Here is a 21,941-nt window from a genome sequence, read left to right as displayed (position 1 = left end):
ATCAGGGTTGTCAAAGGGGAATGGAATCAGCACCTGAAGTGAAAGGATTTCCATGGTTATGAGACAAGGACTGGGAAAGGGATGAGCTGAGTTGTTCTTGTACAGACCAGCATACCTACAAAGGGCCGAATGCTCTCCCTCTCTTTGTTGTATCCACTCTAAGATTCTATATGTATGAGTGTTGGACTCATTTTGTATCGCTCTGTCTCTGGTGTGACAAATGTGTGTGATATTTATTATAAATCTATGTGAGAGACTTTGAAAATCTGTACACACTCTACACGGAAGATACCTAATTGAAACCGGGCCTTTTGTTCTAATTAGTACATGATTCCACACGATCCTCTACTCAAAATCTTCAATGTAACATCATCTGCTTATCTCTGAAATTCATTCTCCATCGTCTCATTTGCTAGATTTCCCTTTAGTACATCGATGCTGGTCGACTCAACTGCTCCAGATAATAGCAAATTCCAAGTTATATTGACTATATGGGCAAGTACACTAATATTGAATTTTCCATGGGATTTAGTGCTGCATTCAATCATTAATTCCTGTTTGATCTGTCTCTGCAACAGCGACAGTTAATGTGATTTATTTCCCTCTACTGCAGTTCTGTGTTGCGGCCAGTAGATGTCAGCACACTGTGGTAGACTGAACTTTAGACATCAGAGAGGGATACAACAGACAGGAAATGTTCACATTGCACTGAACCTGGGACGGGGGAATTTCGAAATACTAAATGTGTTGGCCGTATCAATTTAGAATCTACCAGTGGCGCAATGGATAGCGAGTTGGACTTCTCAATGATCGCACGTTAGCCATTCAAAGTTTGTGGGTTTGAGCCCACCAGAGTCGGATTTTGGATCAGATTAGTAACAAACAGTTTGCTACTTCATTGATGTGATTCAGCTTTGGCACCGACATTTCCTGCTCTGCCATCTCTCCATGCTGTTTCTGTCTACTCGGCTCCAAGGGAAACCACTGCTTTCCTTTGTATTCATCAATTAAATACCGATAAATCAGCAATGCTATGCTTTTTAAGTACTTTTGAAGTGAAAGTATTCGTACCAATAGGTATTTTCTTTTGAACCAAGTGGTATTTTGAATCATTGTTGTTTAGAATGGTTAGAATTTCATTATACAAGATTTAATTATTAGTACAAAGCTATTAAAGCATATATTACACCAACTTTTACCTATTTCTGATTGGGGGTAGTATATAGAGAGAAATTTGCTTTTCTTGATATATATATATATTAATGACCTATATCTGGGTGTCCAGGTTTCAATCCCAAAATTTGTCAGTGGTGCAAAACTTGAACATATTATGAACTTTAGTGAGAAGCATATTGATAATCTTCAAGACGATGTGGACAGGCTGGTGCAAGGTGCAGACACGTGACATATGCAACTTAATTAATGTAAGGAAGTGTGAAGTGAAACATCTTGGTCCGAAGATCAAGGACAGGCGATGTAAAACAATTTATATTTTACATAAAATCATTTAGCATTCCTAATCCGTATTGCACCTTTACCATGCCAAGATGCCGCAGTCTATTCACCCATCTCAGAACCATTGAATATCCAGTCTGAAGTCTGCATTTCACCGTCTACTTGTACAGAGATCATTAAACATTTAGCACTCCCACTTTCCTATGTACCTTCACTCTGCAACGACTCCCTGCTCCGCCTGACAACTCAGTCAACGTCGCACCTTCACTTTGTGCACTGCCCATGGTAGGCTTATCCTGCCCAGTCCCCATTGCGTTTCACCTTGCTCAGTTACATTAGCCAGATTGCAACTGTTCCAACTTTTCTTTTCTCCATTAATAATGAATGAATAAATGGAACCATCCCTTGAATAAACACTGTCACCTTTCAATGTCTAGCTGGTGAGTTTCATGAAGTGCTGTGTGTGATTCCCGCCTTTATGCTTCTGTTGAAATTTAGTCAAAGGAAAGTTATCCAAATATATCTTCAATTCTCCTTCTCATTCACAAAAAACTGTGCGGATCATGGATACAGTTTCAATAGTAGCTTTAAAAAGATAGAGAATGGATTTACAAATTTAAAATCCAAGGGTGACATCAATGCCTGAAGTGGTTTTCAGGCTGTGGCGACTAGAAGAACAATGCAGATTATCAATTTGAATTGTTCAAAATCATAGAATGGAGCATCCATTGTTGATGAAAGGAAACTTTAAACTGTGCAGCTGTGCTGTGCTTCAGGAGCTGGTTTTATGGAAATCTCCATTAATCAAAAATGTTGCCTCACCTGGTGAGCATGTCCAGCATTTTCTGTTTTTGTTTCAGATTTCCAGCTTCCAGCTTTGCATTGTGTTCTGTGCAGCTGTTTCCCTGGAACAGGGAACAGGTTCTGATCAGTCCTGTGACAGATAGAGTAGAATGTGTCTCCCGACTATCAAACCCGCGAGATTAGTCTCCAAGCTGTACAGGAGAATGAGGAGGAGAGAGAGGGAGGATCATTCTGTGATGGACAGATTTCCTGTATAAAGGACACAAAGGTTTGTATTTCCACAGCCGTTTTAACAGACATAAAATGCCCCAAGATGACTTGCAATCAATAAAGTTCCTCTGAACAGTTCTTGACATTTTAACTCCGAGAGTTTTGAACTTACCAGTCGTTTCAACGTTGTCAAGAATCTATGTATAGAACTGTAAAGTGAACTTCAGGCACGCGGCTCTGTGGCGCAATGGATAGCGCGTTGGACTTCTAAATGATGGCATATTAGCTATTCAAAGTTTGTGGATTCGAATCCCATCAGAGTCGGGTTTTGGATCAGTTGAGTAACAAACGGCTTGCTCCTTCATTGATATGATTTCGCTTTTGCTCCGACATTTCCTGCTCTGCCATCTCTCCATGCTGTTCCTGTTTACTCGGCTCCCAGGGAAACCACTGACTCGAGAAGAAATCGCAAACCCCAGCTTTCTTCAAGATTGACACAACATTTGCTGGTTGGGTTAGAAATAGTAATTTTTCAATTAGATATTTCGCTTCCTTTGGAAGATAAAGAAGATTAAAGAACACACACGGAACAACAACTTATAAATAAGTACAATCAATAACTAAATATCAGTGCCTTGCAACCTGGTGGTATTATTCTGATGCATCTGCTGCGCTTGTCCTTCTCGGCTGTGGTGGTCGTGGGTTTGGAAGGTGCTGGCAAAGAAGCCTTGCTGAGTTGCTGCAGTGCATCTTGTAGATGGTGCACACTGCTGCCGTTGTGTGTTGGTAGTGGACGGAGTGAATTTTTATACATAGGAAGCGAATGAAGTGGGATGCTTTGTCCTGGATGGTGCCAAACTGTAGTGCTGTTCACGCTGCATTCACCCAGGCAAGTTATCCCAGGAAACCGAGTGTTCCGGTTTCCTCCCACAGTCCAAAGACGAGCAGGTTGGGTGGATTCGCCATGCTAGGTTGCCTTTCGGTCCCCAAGGTGTTTGTATCGGTAGATTAGCGGGGTGGAAAAGTCCTGTGTGCGATTCTCTGTCGGAGAGTCGGGACAGGCTCGATGGGCAGAATGGTCTCCTTCAGCACTGTCGGGGTTGTGTGATTCTAAGGCCATTTGACTGTGTTAGAAATTCCCTGAGGAAAAAAAATGGAAAACTGTGTTTGTAGAATTTCCAGCATTGGTTTTATTGCAGAATATTTTTTTTGACTGCAAAATGATGAAAATAACTGAATTGTAAAAATAAACAGTCGAGATATTCGTGGTGAGTCTCGAAATCTGTGTTTGTTTCATCTTTGTAGATCATCCACTGTAAAGGGAAAGACAATATTGATTCGCAAGAAAGGGACATTGTAACTTGAGCAATTGCAATGAACACTTGAAAGATCACGTGAAAGTAATCAAGGCACTGCTCGTGTCCGTGAAACCAGGATCTTCCTGTTACTAGACAGGCGCTTTAACCAACTCAGCTGCAGAGCCTGGTACTGCTACTCCTGGTGCAGCAGAATGCTGGAAAAACGCTCCAGATCTGGTGGTGTTTGTGAAAAAAGAGATACTGCCAGATCTGAGAAAATAGAGGTAGTTCACATTTCAGATGCAGACCTTTCACGGGAACGACCGTTTCTCTCTCCCCAGATGCTATGGGATCTCGGATAGATTCATGAAACAAAATAATTGAATCCCACAGTGGCCCATCAAGACTGCACCGATTTCCCTGTAAACATTTCAAATCTGCCTTTCCCCGACATTGAACAAGCACATCAGAGGGAATCGCTAACGTCACTCAGTGAAACTCTTCCGCTCAACATTGAGCGGTTTACCGTGAGCTGGTTCCATTTACTGTTTTCAGACACACATCTGGTATAAAAGTAGCCGTCTTCAGGATTTGATTCACCCATATAGTTTACTGCTCGAAAGTTGATTTTTTAAAAATACATTCATACGGGATATGTGTGTCACTGGCCCGGGAAGCATTTATTGTTCAATTTACATACTTCTCAGTCATTGGCGATGAACTCATTCTTGAGCCACTGCAGTCCATGTGCATATACACTGCTGTTCGGAAGGGAGTTGCAGGAATGCGAGCGAGCCACAGCAAATGCGATACATTTCCAAGTCAGGATGCAGTGGACCTTGCAGGTCGTCGTTGTTTCTCTGCATCTGCTGCCCATGTGCAGCCAGGTGAGGGATGCCTTGGGTTTAGAAGGTGCCTCACGACGGAAAAATCACTGCCAAGAGTGGGATATGAACAGACGTCTCCAGAGGAGACTGCAACCTAAACGCAGCGCCTTAGACCGCTCGGCCATCCTGACTACATTGGAGCTCACCTAAAAACTCTGCACAAATCGATTTGAATTACATCTTGGTTGTTATTACATTTAAAACTCGATGTGTATTTTTCCATTTGTCAATCCCAGCCAGAGGCCCGTATCTGAGTCCCATCCTTCTCCAAGCCGCCGGGGGGTGGGGGGGGGGGGGGGAGCAGTTTCTCATTGCTGCGTTGTTCTGTTTGCCCAAATCAACAAAGACCCAATTCCCGCCCTACCTGTTCTTTACATGAAGGTGTTGAGAGTGTCAGATCTAAGCAACATGAAATATTCAATTGTAGAGTTACATCCTTGCGACAGGAATATCTCTCCACAGCTGCTTTCGGAGCTGCTGAACATTTCCAGCATTTCCTCTTCCTGATTTTGTACCTTCATTTCAGGAGTTCATTTACTGACAACCCAAAACTTGTCTCTTGGACGCAGCTCCAGATACAGGTTTTCTGTGATCTTCTCACAGACAAGTTCACTCTTCACTTTCCTACACACATGCTTTAAAATCGGCTATTTTACACTCAGCACCCTGTGGCATTGCGTTCAAACCTCACCACACCTCCCATCCGCCCATCAGGCTCACAAGGGTACAAGTATTTTTTAATAAGAATTCATCGGTGCAAAGGGATCACAGTGTTTGTGAGGGAATATAGGGGATTAATTCATACTCACAAGCTGAATTAAAATGAATTAATCTCTCTCACACACGTACACTCACATAAACACTCACACATCCACCGCCACGGCAGATGGTGAAATTCGACATCAATAAAAGTGTCTGGAATTAATGACCTTGAATCGATTGTCGTAGAAAAAAAACAACAACTGATAAACTGATGTTCTTTAGGGAAGGAATTCTTACCTGGTCTGCCCTGAATGTGACTCCCGACCAGCAGCAATGTTAGTGACTCTGAGCTGCCCTCAAAGGTGGCCCAACAAGTCACTCAGTTGGAGGGAAATTTGGAGGCGATGTCTTTGTGGTATTATCGCTGGAATATTGATCCCGAAACCCAACTAATTTCAGTGGGGATCCGTGCTCAAATCCCACCACGGCAGCTGGTGGAATTTAAATTCAATGCAAAATATTTGCAATCAATAATCTATTTATGCTTTCATGCATTGTCCATTATCGGAATAACCATTTGGTTCACCAGTGCCCTTCAGGGAGCGACATCTGCCGTTCTTGCCCAGTCTGGCCTACATGTGACTCCAGAGCCACAGCATTGTGGTTGACTCTCAACTGCACTCGGGCAACTGTGATTGGGCAATAAATGCTGGCCAGCCAGTGACGCCCAAGCCCCATGAATGAACACAAAAAAAGGTTGGCCCGGTCAGCGACGCTGAAAAAAATATATCGGAGATTCAAAATGACGAGATGCATCAACTGGTTTACAATCCCAGAGCTTGCAAATACAGAATGAATTCCAACTAATTTACAGATCCGGGAGCTGACGGTTAGACCAAATCGCTTGTGCACGCACAATTCCACAGACAGAATGAGAAAGATCCCAACCCCCACACAGCAGCAGATAATGAAAAACGCAGTTTAACTATGACCCTGATGTGGCGATGCCGGCATTGGACAGACGTGGGCATATTAAGAAGTCTCACAACACCAGGTTAAAGTCCAACAGTTTTATTTGGAATCATGAGCTGTCGGAGCGCTGCTCCTTCAAGAGGAACGTTGCTTATTTGGGACTAAAACAATGAAAATTAGTAATTCTAGTTGTTTACTTTCTTCTTTAAATATTGTTCAATTGTTTATAGTTAAGTTGCTTCATTTGTTAGAGTTGGTTTTAAACTGTGACTTAAACAAACATCTTGCTGTAAAAGATCTTTAATTTGTCAGTGGAATTACTCTCTGATCCAGTCTCCTAACTCTTAAACACCAGCTTCTAAACCCACGATCGTGACCATCTAGAAGAACAAGAGGAGCAGATACCTGGGAGCACCTCCACCCAAATGTTCCCCTCCAAGTCACTCACCATCTTGATTTGGAAGCATATCACCGTCCTACACTGTCACTTAATGCTGCTATTGCTTCTTTTGACAATTACCTCCAATATCTGCCCTCTGGGTCTCGATCCTACTAACAATGAGAACAAATTTCTATCAATCTCCCATGAGGATTTGCATATTTTTCCCAATTCTCCTCTGAACCTTCTCTTCTCTGAGTAGAGAAGTCGCAGCGTATCCAACCATTCTCAGGAACTGAAGTTCTTCATCAATTGAACTATTCTGGTGAAACATTTCTGCTACCTTCTGAAATCTTTTATATTGTTTTTTTAAATTTGCTCTCCAGAAAATGGAAACAATATCCACTTGAAACCTAACTCGATTTAAATGCAGGCTTAACATAGTCTCTATACTTTTGTACTCTGTGCCCCATTAATAAAAAGCAAGGCACCGTCTGATTTATTATAATCACTCTGCTCACCATCCTGTGTACAGTTCTGGACACGCTATAATATAAAGGATATTATTAAAATAGAAAGAGTGCAGCAAAGATTTACCAGAATGCTACCAGGACTTGATGGTTTCAGTTACAAGGAGAGGCTGGATACACTGTGATTTTTTACTCTAGAGCTCAGGGGTGGTCTCATTGAGGTCTACAAAATAATGAGTGGCCTTGATTAGCTGGACAGTCAATATCTTTTCCCAAAGGTAGGGGAGTCTAAAACTAGAGGGCATAGGTTTCAGGTGAGTGCGGGCGGGTGGGGGGTGGAGGGGGGGGGGGCGGTGGCGGGGGAGCGGGGGGGGGGCGGTGGATACAAAAGGGTGCAGCGGGGCAATTTTTTCACACAGAGGGTGGTGCGTGTCTGGAAAAAGCTGCCAGAGGTAGTCATAGAGGTGGGGACAATTTTGTCTTTTAGACAGTTACATGAGTAAGATGGGTATCGAGGGATATGGACCAAACGCAGGCAATTGGGATTAGCTTAGTCGTTAAAAAAGGGCTGCATGGACAAGTTGAGTCGAAGGGTTTGTTTCCATGCTCTAAACCTCTATGCCAATCCCTGTCAACTTGGGAGATGTATGTACTTATTTGCCTCTTTAGAATTGCACCATGTATTTTATGTTTTGAATCTGGGTTCTTCCTTCAAAACAGATCAATTCACATTTTGATACATTTAATTTAATCTGCCGCATCAAAAATTCCCATGCTTTTGGAAGTTTATGTAAACCGCATGAACGGCATTACCCTCATCAACACTCTCGGTTACCACTTCAAAATACTCGAGATAGTTAGTTGAAAACATTGTTACCTTACTAAATCCGAAATTGGAAAGTTATTTCCAATTTTTTCGCAATTACCGATCATTTCCTTCAGTATCCTTAGATGCATGTCACCCGGTCCTCGTGTCTAATCAAACACGGACAGCCTCTCCAAATCTCCTCTTCACTGAGTGAATTGCCTCTGGAGTGGAATGCCGAACAGCATCACAAAGATTCACTTCCTGCTCAGTGAAACGCCTGGAGCAGAGTTAAAATATAATCAATTCAAAACCAAACTGTGACCCCCAGCTTTGTCAGACTGCAATTTCTTTCTGACTAAAATACAATTGAACACACGATGCAAGAATCCCTGACGCGATAAGCAATGGACAGTCCTGATTGATTTATTGGGATAAGTTTACAGTCTGGTTACGTGGGTGAACATTCTTGAAAACTTTTCATTTTCTCCATGTGCAGCATTGGGAAAATTGTCGCGAGGTGTTGCAGGATTTCAAACCTGATCTCGAGATATGTAAGTCCCGCCATCTAAAATGCAAGGTATTTTGTTCAGATAAACGACCAGCACTTGGGATCAAAACTGGCAGCAAGCGAGGGCTCGTCCGGGATTTGAACCCGGGACCTCTCGCATAATCAGACAACGAAATCCCCGAAGCGAGAATCATACCACTAGACCAACGAGCCGCTGGCAAGCGGGGTCCTCAACCAATACACTTCTGCTCACTAGCTGTCTTTACAGACGATGTCATAACAATGGAAAATTGAAGAAAAACACAGCAGACTCACGGGGAAATGTGATCCTTTTTGTCTTAGACCTTGAAAATTCAACCAGATGTTCAATGTTGGGATTGTAGTTTCTCTCAGCGAAAGAAATTCCCATCACGTCAGTTCAAAGATTGTTGTGAAGAACCGACATGAGCAAAGTGTGGAAGACCACAGCTGCATGTGTTCAAATACAGAGAAGTTATTTATTAAACGTTCCGTAGATTAATGATGAGAGTGAGTTTTAAACTCACCCGTGTAGACCATCGCTAAAACCGCTCGGCCATCTCCTCAGTCACCCAGGAGCTTGGAAAAAGGCCTCCATCCATTTGATTTTCGATCCATGAATATTTGGGGAAGAAGGTCACCCTCACCATCGCTCCTGGATGCCCAGCCAGATGGAATATGTTGGAAATGTAGTTGCTGCAAAACAGAGGAAATTTCCATCCCAGCAGGTCACCTTCTATGACTCATTCCCTCACCCTACAGTATAAATAATTCCCACATTTTATGCCTTTTAGCTCTGATAAAGGGTCAGCTGGACTCGAAATGTCACCTCTTTTCTCTCCTTACAAATGCTATCAGATCCGGGAGATTTTCCAGCATTTTGTCCATTGTTCATTAACATTTCTGATTTTACAATTGCGTTGCGAAAAGATGGTTGATAAGCTTAGGGAGACAATAAAAATATGTTTGCACTGGATCTAGATGTAGCGGCTGGCTCACCTCACTGGCCAGAGGGCATGATTCTTGCTTGGGGTAATAACATTACAATGCGGGAGGTCTCGGGTTCAAATCCTGCATGATCCCAGACACAATTTAAAAAGAAAGTTCTTCGCAATGGAGATGGCGACAATGAGCAAAAGTTGGGGCAGAGCTCATCTCCCGAGAAATCATTGCAGAGAATACGTCTCGAGAAGAAACCATACAGTCTGACAGAGTTGGCAATCCCACGGTTTTGTTTTATTTTTTCCACATTTTGGTATTACTCTGGTTCTCCCACTGAACCTTGAGGATTGGTGCGTTTCAGCAATCCAGTTCAGGGGAAATTAACAATTAGGATACATACACAAGAACACTGGAAACAGGAACAGAAGTAGGCCATTCGGCCCCACGAGCCTGCCCCGCCATTCAATAAGATCATGGCTGATCTGTTTGTGGTTCAATTTCCACATTCCCATCTACCTCCGATAACCTTTGATTCTGTTGCCGAACAATAATCTATCCATCTCTGCCTTAGTAAATATTTAGTACCCTGCCTCCACCGCCTTCTGAGTCAGAGAGTTCCAAAGTCGCACAATACTCTGAGAGAACAAAATTCTCCTCACCTCAGCCCGAAAAGCGGAAGATCAGTTTTCTTTAAGTGTCTGTTTTTCTGAATTCACCCACAACTGGAGACGTCCTTTTCACGTGTATCTTGTGAAGGTCATTCAAGATCTGATGTACATCGAGCAAGTTACCTCCAATTCAGCCAGTTTGCGTTACCTTTCAGCCTAGTAAATCTCGTCTGCACTGTCTACCCACTCAGTTATCAAACTAGTAAAGCTTTCTGGACCGTTTCCAACGCAATTACATCCTTCATAGAATATGGATACCAAAATTTCGCACAATGGTCGAGATACTTCACAAATGACCTGTACAACTGAAGCATAATATTCGTTTCTTTCATGGTCAATTGCTTGTAATAAAGCAAACATTCCATTCACCTTCTTTATTACTTGCTGTACCTGCATACTAATTATTTGCGCCTCATGCACTAGAACACCGAGACCCCCTCTGCAACTTCGAATTCCACAACCGTTCTATATTTGAGTAATAATCTGATTTTGTACTCCTTCTGCCAAAATAAATAACTTCACATTATATTCCAGTTACCAGGCTTCAACCCATGTCCAGAACTTGTCTATAACTAGCTGCATGCTCCTTCTGTCCTCTTCACAACTCACTTTCCTCGATGTATTGTGTCTCCTGCAAATTCTGCTCCTATGCTTTCATGTTGTGGACTGGGGTAGCTGAGCTTCTATTGAAAGACAACTCCCAGACACAAAGGTCTGAATGATCTTTTCCTGTGCTGTAACTATTCTATGTGTATGGGTGCAGGAGTCATTCTGTGTCACTTGGTGTGTGGTGCAGGATTTGAGTGTGGAATTCATTGTCTATCTGTCAGTCACTGTGGGTGTGTATGAGTGAATGATTCATTCTGTGTGACTCTGTCTTTGTAAATACTTTGTAAATCTGGAGTAATTCAATAAATAATATACCTAAATGAAATTGGTTCAATTAGTTCTAATTGGTAAACTGCTCGACACACCCCTCCTTCCAGATTTCCATTAATTACAGCTGCGCTAATCGTCTCCAATGTTCTGGACGACAGCAAATTGCAAATGTTGCCGATCCAATCATAATTTAACAGTGATTTTTAGAGTGGATTTATTGATTAAATTACGAGGTGTGTCCTATCCCATCCCATTATTAATTCTTCATCTTGACCTGTTCCTGCAATATCGAAACTTGATGTGAATATCTTCCCTCTGTTGAAGTTCTGGTTTCGGCGAGTAGATGCCAGCAAACTCGGGTAGAACGAAGCTCACGTATTAGAGAGGGACAAACAGACAACACTTGTTGATGTTCTGTTGGCGATGGGAAATTTTAGCAACACTAATATTGAACGTGGCTTTTAATGGCATTTACTTTGTAACAAACATTTGTTGTCGTTGGCTGTCCATCGATTCGAGGATAACATCCACTCAGGTCCGTAAGTTTCTCCTATGGATCTTCATGTGAGTGAACGGGGCGATTCTCGGCCCACAGATCTTTGGACACATGGGACAGGATGTCCCACGAGGTAGTGGGATCAAGAGCGCAGAATTAGCTTCCTGTTACTTTCTTCTCTGCCGCCATTCTGCCTCATCATTAAGATCCTGTGACTCAAAGCGTGCTGCAGCTTGGGGGACCGATTTTGGCCATTTTGAACGATGACTAACAAACTGCTCCCAGTCATCAGCATGAATGAATCGCTTCAACCTGGAGGACGTCGGGGAAGCATTGCTGGTGGAATTCCTCTCGTACACTTAGGATTCTCTGATACACTGGAGCAGTTACCTCATTGTGCTGAAACCACCAACAGTCAACGACATATATGAGAGAGTGAGATACATTCTTATCTGCCCTTCTCTGGTCCATTTTATCGAAATGAAATTTTTCAAAATCTTTCACTAATTTAAAGCCCAGAATCAGGCCACCCCTCAGCCTTGTTATTACAAGAAAAGAAAGATGCAAACAGTCAAAACTTTACCAGGCCTTTCCTTTGTTCTTAATTATTATTCTTTTTATGGGCTGTGGATTTCACCTGCAGGACCAACATTTGTTGCCCTTCCCGAATTGCCCTTCAACTGAGAGTGGCTTGCTCGCCCATTTCAGAGGGCAGGTAAGAGTCACCCACATTGCTCTGTGTCTGGAGACACATGTGCCCAGACCAGGTAAGGAGGGCAGACTGATTTATCTAAAGTGCACTGGTGAACCAAATGAGGTTTTATAACAATCGACAGCAGTTTCAAGGCGGCCATGACTGAGACCCAGTTTTTCAATTCTAGATTGATCAAATCAGTGAATTTAAATTTGACCAGCTGCCATGGTGGGATTCACTCCGTGTCCGCAAATATTAGTGCGGGCCTCTGGATTACCAGCGCAGTGACATTGCCTTTCATCCCTGTGAACAAAAACAGTTCATTCAGTTCATTATTAAACCTCTTCCTGAGGAGAATAGATTCCCCTCCCCACAGAATTCTATGAAATCTATTGCTGCAAAGCCTGTTGCTCCATTCGGGAGCATCAATAATTTATTAAGATTACACAGATGAGATTGATTTCTCAGGAGCTCAATAAATTAATGATATGAGAAAATTGAATGAAGCAGACAACAATGAAATACTTCCTGAAAAGGCGCCCTGCAATGTTTGCAAGAAAATGCTAAACTAATAGTTGATGAGTAACATGGTGGTTTTCCGGATCTTTTCTGCATAAAGCGACGGTGACAGGACTCGAACCTACAATCTTCTGATAACAGCGTAATCACGAAGTCTTATCCATTAGGCCACGCGATCAGCACACGTATTGATGCAGAGGGTGTTACTGCCATGTGAATAACTACCGTGGTTATATTCATTCTCAGTTCTATTTTTGGATGCTCCGCTGCTTTCCATATACCAGAAACTCGAAGGGAAAACTCCAGCTGCTCTAACCTGCAGAAAACTAAAGACCACTTCTAACATTCCTGGGTGCTGTCTGTGTGGAGTTTGAAATCAAAAGAGAAAATGCTGGAAAATCTCAGCAGGCCTGGCAGCATCTGTAAGGAGAGAAGGTGCTGACGTTTCGAATCCAGATGACATTTTGTATGGAGTTTGCACGTTCTCCCCGTGTCTGCCTGGGTTTCCTTCAGGTGTTCCGGTTTCCTCCCCGTTTCAACAAGGTGCAGATTAGGTGGATTGGCCAGACTATATTGACCCTTAGTGTCAGGGGGATTAGCAGGGTCATTACGTGTGGTTACAGGGATGGGGAGGGATTCTCTGTCAGAGAGTCGGTGCAGAATCAGTGGGCAGAATGGCCTCCTACCGCACTGTAGGGATCCTATGCCTCCTACACATCCTGCCTTAAACATTCAACACCTATCCCCGAATCTCCATGCTCGCAGTTAATGTAGCAACTTCCCCTATGTACCTTAGTTCAATATGTTTTTTACACGTCTCTTACACCACTCAATCTCGTGTGCTGCAAAGAGAAAACGCTCCGAATTATCCAACCAAACCTTGTAGCTAAAATCTCTCATCGCTGGATCCAAACCAGTAAATCTCCTTTTCTCCCTCCTAAGGACCCTCACACAATTTCTAAAGTGTGGTTACCAGGTCTCGTTGTGATTCTAAAACAGCCGCAGTTGATCCGAGCTTTATAAAGATTGAGCATAGCTTCCCTTCTTTTATATTCAGTGTCCTAATTAATGAGGCCGAAGATGCAATCCACTTCCCGAACGACTCACTCAAAATCTGCTCACGTTCAAAGATCTCTCTAAACCTCAGGTTCCTCTGATCCTGCAATCCTGTGTAGAACTGGAGCATTCAGAGTGGCAGGGTGGCACAATCATTGACACAGTGGTTAACATATTGCCTCACAGGTTCCATTCCGGCCTCAGTTCACTGTCAGCTTGGAATTTGCATTTTCTCCCCATGTTGCATGGGTTGCCTCCAGGTTCCCTCGTTTTCCCCACACAGTTCAAATATGTGCGGGTTAGGCTGATTGACCATGGATTGAATGCATAGTGTCTGTGGGATGAGACGGGTAAATGTGTGGGGTTATGGGAATAGGGCCTGGGTGGGATTGTCGTCAGTACAGACTCGATGGGCCAAAGTGCCTCCTTCTGCACTGCAGGGGTTCTATGTTCTGTTGCCTCTTTCCATCCCTTCTATCAGAATGCAGCACTGTTCCTGATTGTGGGATGAATAATGTGTTTCTACTACAATATTAGTCAGAGCTAAGACTGCAGCTTCTGTTTCTCCAAACCGGAATTTACAAGGACTTTTGGCACTGATACATTATCTAGCCGAGCAGACTCTGTCTCTGTCTATCCCTCCACCCACTCTCATCAACTCTATATGAAGGCTGAATATTGTTTAGTGTCTGAATGCACATAATATGTATCTTCATCTGATCATATAGTATTCAGCTTGTGAACAAGATCATCATTTCAACCAGTTCCGGGGTAACCCAGGCACAGCTCTGATTGGCTGCAACCCCCGAATCTGGGGAACTGACACAGTGAACATCGCCGGCCTCAGAGGCTTTAACAGTTACTGAGCTGCGAAACTCCAACTAATCGCCGATAATCCACAGCACAGAGCGAGAGAGGAAAGCCTGCCCTGGGAGCTGTCAATCTGAACATAAGAACATAAGAACATAAGAAATAGGAGCAGGAGTAGGCCATCTGGCCCTTCGAACCTGCCCCGCCATTCAACAAGATCATGGCTGATCTGAAGAGAATCAGTTCCACTTAACCGCCTGCTCCCCATAACCCCTAATTCCCTTATCGATCAGAAAACTATCTACCCGTGATTTAAACATAATCAACGAGGAAGCCTCCACCACTTCAATGGGCAGAGAATTCCAGAGATTCACTACCCTCTGAGAGAAGAAGTTCCCCCTCAACTCTGTTCTGAACCGCCCCCCCCCCCTTATTTTGAGGCTGTGCCCTCTAGTTCTGGTTTCCCTTCTAAGTGGAAAGAATCTCTCCACCTCTACCCTATCCAGCCCCTTCATTATCTTATATGTCTCTATAAGATCACCCCTCATCCTTCTAAACTCCAACGAGTACAGACCCAATCTGTTTAATCTCTCCTCATAAGCTACACCCCTCATCTCCGGTATCAACCTGGTGAACCTTCTCTGCACTCCCTCCAAGGCCAATATATCTTTTCACAAATAAGGGGACCAAAACTGCACACAGTACTCCAGTTGCGGCCTCACCAGTGCCTTGTACAGTTGCAGCAAGACCTCCCTGCTTTTATATTCTATCCCCCTCGTGATAAAGGCCAACATTCCATTCGCCTTCTTGATCACCTGCTGCACCTGCAGACTGAGTTTTTGCGATTCGTGCACAAGGACCCCCAGGTCCCTCTGCACAGTCGCACGATGTAATTTTTCTCCATTTAAATAATATTCCAATTTACTATTATTTCTTCCAAAGTGGATAACCTCACATTTGCTAACGTTATATTCCATCTGCCAGATCCTCGCCCACTCGCTCAGCCTATCCAAATCTCTCTGCAGACTTTCCGCGTCCTCCACGCAAACTGAGACATAGTTTGACTTGTCAATGTGCAAATGTGAATATTGTGTCAGAGAGAGTGTGTTGAAGGGGCGGCTGGGTTAGACTAATGTTATTGTGTTTGTGTGTCCGCCCTCAGCGCCGGATCTCGCCGTCCTTCTGGTGTCAAATCGCAAGATTTCCTGGCATAGGATCGCGCTGCTCCCTTGCTCAGGCCTGAAGAGAAAATTTAATGGAAAATGTTCGTCGATTGCAAGGGTTCAGTTGACAAACGGAGAATAAGTCAGCGCTGGACTGAGAGAGCGCGATCAATGCAGCAAAGAGACGGGTTGAAATGGAAATTGCTGCCCGGAATTCGGATGGAACTTTCTCAACAGGAAATATTCGGATTTCAGTAACAGAAATAATTAGTCTGAGAATGCGAAATGTCAAGTTTTAATTGTAATGGGATAGATTGTGAGGAGAGACAAACACAGAGAGGCTGGCGGAGCCGGGAGCTGACAGCAGCTTATCTCTGCTCCGTCCGCTCTCTGTCTTTAAATTGCTCTGTACCGCCACCACTGGTTTCATTTCGGATCCAGTTCTGACTCTCACACACATTTTCCACACACTCTCAGATGTCATTGTTTAAAAAGGGCTGCAGGGAAAAGCCTGGGAATTACAGGCCAGTGAGCCTCACAGCTGTGGTGGGTAAGTTGTTGGAAGGTATTTTGAGAGACAGGATCTACAGGCATTTAGTGACGCAACGACTGATTAGGGACAGTCAGCATGGCTTTGTGAGTGGAAAACCATGTCCCACAATTTTGATTGAGTTTTTTGAAGGGGTAATCAAGTGCAGTGAACTTGATGATGCCTACATAGACTTTAGCAAGGCCTTGACAAGGTACCACATGATAGGGTGTTGCATCAGGTTCAATCTCACGGAATCTAGGGTAGCTAAATGGATACAAAATTGGCTTGATGACAGAAAGCAAAGGGTGCTTGTCGAGGGCTGTTTTTCAAACTGGAGACCTGTGACCAGCGGTGTGCCTCAGGGACCGATGCTGGGTCCGCTGTTATTTGTTATTTATATTAATGATTTGGATGAGAATAGAGGAGGCATGGTTAGTAAGTTTGCAGATGACACCAAGATTGGTGGCATAGTGGAGAGTGAAGAAGGTTATCTCTGATTGCAACGGGATCTTGATCAATTGGGCCAGTGGGCTGACGAATGGTATATAGAGTTTAATTTAGATAAATGCGAAATGATGCATGTTGATAGATTGAACCAGGCAAGACTTCCTCAGTTAATGGTAGGGCGTTGGGAAGAGTTACAGAACAAAGGGATCTTGGGGTACAGGTTCATAGCTCCTTGAAACTGACGTCACAGGTGGACAGACTGGTGAAGACGGCATTCAGCATGCATGGTTACATTGGTCAGAACATGAAATACAATAGTTGGGACGTCTTGTTGAAGTTGTACAAGACCTTGGTAAAGCTACACTTGGAATACTGTGTACAGTTCTCGTTACCCTAATGTAGAAAGGATATTATTAAACTAGAAAGAGTGCAGAAGAAATTTACTGGCATCTAACGGGACTTGATGGTTTGAATTATAAGGAGAGGCTGGATAGATTGGGACTTTTTCCTCTGGAGCGTAGAAGGCTGAGGTATGATCTTATAGGGGTCTATAAAATAATGAGGGGCATAGATTAGCTAGATAGTCAATTCATTTTCCCAAAATTAGGGGAGCCTAAAACTAGAGGCCATAGGTCCACGTTGAGAGGGGTGAGATACCAAAGAGTCCAGAGGGGCATTTTTTTTCATAGAGAGGGTGGTGACTGTCTGGAACAAGCTGCCAGAGGTAGTAGTAGAGGCGGGTATAATTTTGTCTTTTAAAAAGCGTTTAGACAGTTACAGGGGCAATATGGGCACAGAGGGATATGGACCAAATGCGGGCAATTGGGACTATCTTAGGTGTTTTAAAGAAAAGGGCGGCATGGACGAGTTGGGCCGAAGGGGCTGTTTCCCTGCTGTAAACCTCTATGACTATATGACTCTGTCATCTTGTCGGCTTGGTGCATATTGTACCAGAAATATATCGTGTGCGTAAACAAGACAACAACTGCTTTCTGAACGAGCTGTCCAGCTCGATTCAATCTGTCAGAAATTATTGGACGTCTTTTAAAGCAACATCGGTTTATTTGCAATATTCTCTAATCTCTGAATATATACCATCAATTTGTCGCTTGTGTTTGGGTTTCCTGGGAAAAGCGAGCACTTAATCCAGACATCTTGAAATCAATTCTAACATGGAATTTCCATTGATGTCTTATTATTCTCAAGAATCCTCTTTCACTAACGTCCCAATATGACTATTCCTCCCTATTTTTCACGTGCTCCTTCCATTCCCAAACTGTTATCACCAGGAATACCGAACGCTCAGCTTGTTGCAATGTGTTTGAATGAACACGATGTCATATCATATCCCTAGCATTTTGAATTTCTTATTCATTCAATGCATTGTTGTGAAATGCTTTTCTTATGTCCTGTGTGTCATTACATAAGAATCTTACTCTGAAATGAGACCTTGTTTTGCTCTTATGCTGCTATGTTTATTTTCTTTCACGTTATGATTTTTCTCATGGAAGTTACAGCACAGAAGCCATTCGGCCCATATTGTAGATGCCAGCTGAGAACACCCTGGTGCCCATTCCAATACCAACTTCCTGCGCCCGGCTCACAGCACAGATCCAGCTTTTCATAGAAAAAAAATACTGAAAATTACGATTCATTCCCGTGGATTGCCCTGGAGAAGCTAATTAAACATTTCAAATGAGAACCGCTGCGAGCAGGTTTCCAACCTGCGCATGGAATCCCCGCTGTGGTTCGAGTCCAACACCTTAACTGCTCAGCCACCACAGCGGCTTATCCGTACGAATGATGTAACCACTTCAGAAACGTTCATAGCAACTTCGTCAGGCACCTAGATTATGCAGAGCACAGCGTGTGAGGTGAAATCTGTTTGTCTCTCTCTTTTTGGTATCTTTATCTTTGATTATGAATTCACTTATTAGTTCAGAGACTTTTCGTCTATTTCAATATTTTTTTCAGCATAAAAAATTGAAGCCGAATTTAACATCGGCAAAAAAAAACAAGTTAAGTCCATTTTAATTCACAACCGGCAAACATTGCGTTCGAACTGTTTGTGCCCACATGCTTTGAAACGCAAGAAGCCGTGGATAAGGTGACAATTGATTAATACGATTAGCGGGAATTGAACCCGGGTCAACTGCTTGGAAGGCAGCTATGCTCACCACTATACCACCATCGCTGTGTTGTTTAAGTGCCCGTTAATTTCATTAGTTATAATTATGGAACTACCTGAATTGCTGATTTCATCAGACACCAGGTGTGTCCAAAGCACACGTTCATAAACTGAACTTGGCTTGTCTCGTTTTTCTGGACTGTTTAACTTACCTTTTTTACTGTTGTTTCTGACTGAGAACTCATTGATTAGTTTTGAGGCCTGTTCTTCCATTGAAACAAAGTTTACACTGAAAGCAAATTGAAGCTGGATTTACCGTTCGTAACTCATTGATAATAAGAATATTCAGTGAGTCCCATTTTAGGAGTGACCCTCTTCTGTTCTGACCTGCGATAGTTAATTAAATAAGTCACCACTGTGATGGTCAGGAACTGGCGCTTGGTCAACTGCTCGCACAGACACCACGACACCACCATCGCTCACCTGACTCTGCAACTTCCCCTGTATTTACGGAACGAATACACAAGGAACGAATTGGCACAGAAATCAAAGATTCGAGAATCCTATAACCGACGTTCCGTTTCGCGGAGTTTTACATTTTCCGTAGATCGGGGTGAGCAGGATCGCCCAATCAGAAAGCAGATCTCTGGAACATGGAATTTGATTGATATCATGTTTTACAATCATTTTAATCGGTAAAGTACCACGTTGATGTTATTTCACTCCAATCCAAAAAAGGTTCTGAATGAATCGTTAACTTGCGTTCAGCCAGGAGATGGCGGCAGTGAACAGTAATTTGGATTTGCTGTTTGTGTCCACACATCTGGACAGGAATGGACCGGCTGTTGCCGCGTAGTTGGCCAAGCAAGAGGCACAGATACTGACCAACTGCACCCGCTCCAAATAGATTCACAACATTTCTGAACAAACGGAAAACAAGCGCAACTGATCTTTTAAGAAGATATGACAATCTCTGAAAGCATTATATTAACACATCTTCAAGAATCAATTTGCTGTAACTAATTCAATATGAACCGTTTCAATGTCAGCCCTATGCATGGCCAGTTCTCAAACAGGCATTGACTGGTGAGAAGTTTTAATGTTATCAGAGAACAGTCATCAATATTCTCAGAAAAGTGAAACTGCCACCCCGAACTTCATAGAGTACCTACAGTACAGAAAGAGGCCATTCGGCCCATCGATCCTATGCCAACAACATGCAGGCCCTATCCCAGTAACCCCACGTATTTAACATGCTAATGCTCCTGATACTAAGGGGCAATATAACTTGACCATTTCACCTAACCCGGCGCTAATTTTCATGGCGGAACGACCGATTCTGGAAAGACAAAATCTGCCACTAGTGCCGCAAATGAAACTAAGTCTGCTTTGGAGCTTCTGAAATCACATGGTTTCATGGTGGCAGCTTCTACCCAAAGCTGGTGTCCTAATTTGAATCGGTTGTCAGCTCGGGTTTCTCATTTGGATGAAGAATACGGAATGGTGCTGGACTATTCACCCTTCAAACCTGTGGAACTCCGTGTCTTACCTTCACATGGTCCGTGAACCTCAAAATATGTGATCAGTTCACCTTCAATCAGTCAAGTCGGAGACAGAGTTTCAAATGTCATAACAATAAAGATGGAATGCAAATCGATTTGTGCAGAGATTTTAAACATTGACGTCGCTGGTCAGGATGGCCGAGCGGTCCAAGGTCACAATCTCCACTGGAGGAGAGGGTTCAAATCTCACTCCTGACCGTAATTTCTCATTCGCGAGCCGCCATCCAAACCCAAGAAATCTCTCACCTGGCAGCACAAGGGCAGCAGACGCAGAGAAACAACGACCCGCTCTAAGTTCCACTCCGAAACCCACATCATCCTGACTTGGAAACATATTGCTGTTCCGATGGGTCACAATCCTGGAAATTCCTCTCTAACAGCAGTGCATGTTCTGACACCACATGGACTGCAGTGGCTACAGAATGAATTCATCGCCAATTACTCAAAGATAATTAATTTGGATAATATGTGCTTCCCGGGTCAGCGACACACATATCCCGTTTAAATGAAGTATTTTAAAGAAATCACCTCGCGCCACAGAATGGCCTTCAGAGCAGAAAACTGTGTGTATGAATCACATCCTGAACACGGCTACTTTTATAGCAAAAGTGGATCTGAAAACAGTAAATGGAACCAGCTCAAGATAAACCGCTTAATGTTTAGCGGAAGTGTTTCACTGAGTGATGTGTGCAATTCCCTCTGATGTGCTTGTTCAATGTCGGGGCAAGGCGGATTTGAAAGGTTTATGGGGAAATCGGTGCAGTCTCAATAGGCTACTGTAGGATTCAAATATTTTTCTTTCATGAATCTTTCCGAGATCCCGTAGCATCTGTGGAGAGAGAAACGGTCGTTCCCGTGAAATGTCTGCATTCGAAATGTGAACTATCTCTATTTTCACAGTTACGTTCTAGGTCTGGTCGTATCTCTTTTTTCACAAATACCACCAGATCTGGAACGTATTTCCAGCATTCCACTGTACCACGAGTAGCAGTGTCAAGCTCTGTGGCTTAGTTGGTGAAAGCGCCTTTCCGGTAGCAGGCATGACCCTCGTTTCAAATCAGTGTGCACATGCACTGGAAGTGTCTCTTTTTTGACAAATACCACAAGATCAGGAACGTTTTTCCAGCGCTCGCTTGTCGCAAGAGTCTCTGGGGTTTAGTTGGTTAAAGCGCCTTTCTAGTAAACAGATGATTCTCAGTTCAAATCTAGTTAGAGCCTTGACTTCTTTCACGTGATCTTTGCAATTGCGTAAGTCACAATGTCCGTTTCTTGCTAGTCAATGTTGCCTTTCCCATTCCAGTGCATGATCTCCACAGATGAAACAAAACCATATTTCCAGACTCCCCACGAATATCTCGAATGTTTACTTACACGATTCAGGTATTTTCATCATCTTGCAGTAAAAAAACATTTAATCTGCAATTAACCCAATGCTGCAAGTTCTTCAAACACAGATTTCCATTTTTTCCCTCCGGGAATTTCTAACAGTCAAATGGCCTTCGATTCATACAATCCCGACAGTGCTGAAGGAGAC

The 21,941-nt window shown here is 43.3% G+C and overlaps 1 protein-coding gene and 1 non-coding gene across 2 annotated transcripts in view; both read right to left on the bottom strand.

Moving 5' to 3' along the window:
• LOC144482281 (uncharacterized) overlaps positions 1-21,941 on the bottom strand; it is a 319,714-nt gene that overhangs the window by 167,424 nt on the left and 130,349 nt on the right. The gene's annotated exons all lie outside the window — the stretch shown is intronic.
• Positions 8,617-8,706, bottom strand: trnap-cgg (transfer RNA proline (anticodon CGG)). Its single transcript is given in 2 exon segments — positions 8,617-8,652; positions 8,671-8,706. It is a non-coding gene; the product is annotated as a tRNA-Pro (tRNA).

This window comes from Mustelus asterias, unplaced genomic scaffold, assembly GCF_964213995.1.
Source record: "Mustelus asterias unplaced genomic scaffold, sMusAst1.hap1.1 HAP1_SCAFFOLD_35, whole genome shotgun sequence".
NCBI lineage: Eukaryota > Metazoa > Chordata > Chondrichthyes > Carcharhiniformes > Triakidae > Mustelus > Mustelus asterias.
Note: the sequence above shows the minus strand (reverse complement) of the source record. Positions and strands in the feature narration are given on the sequence as shown.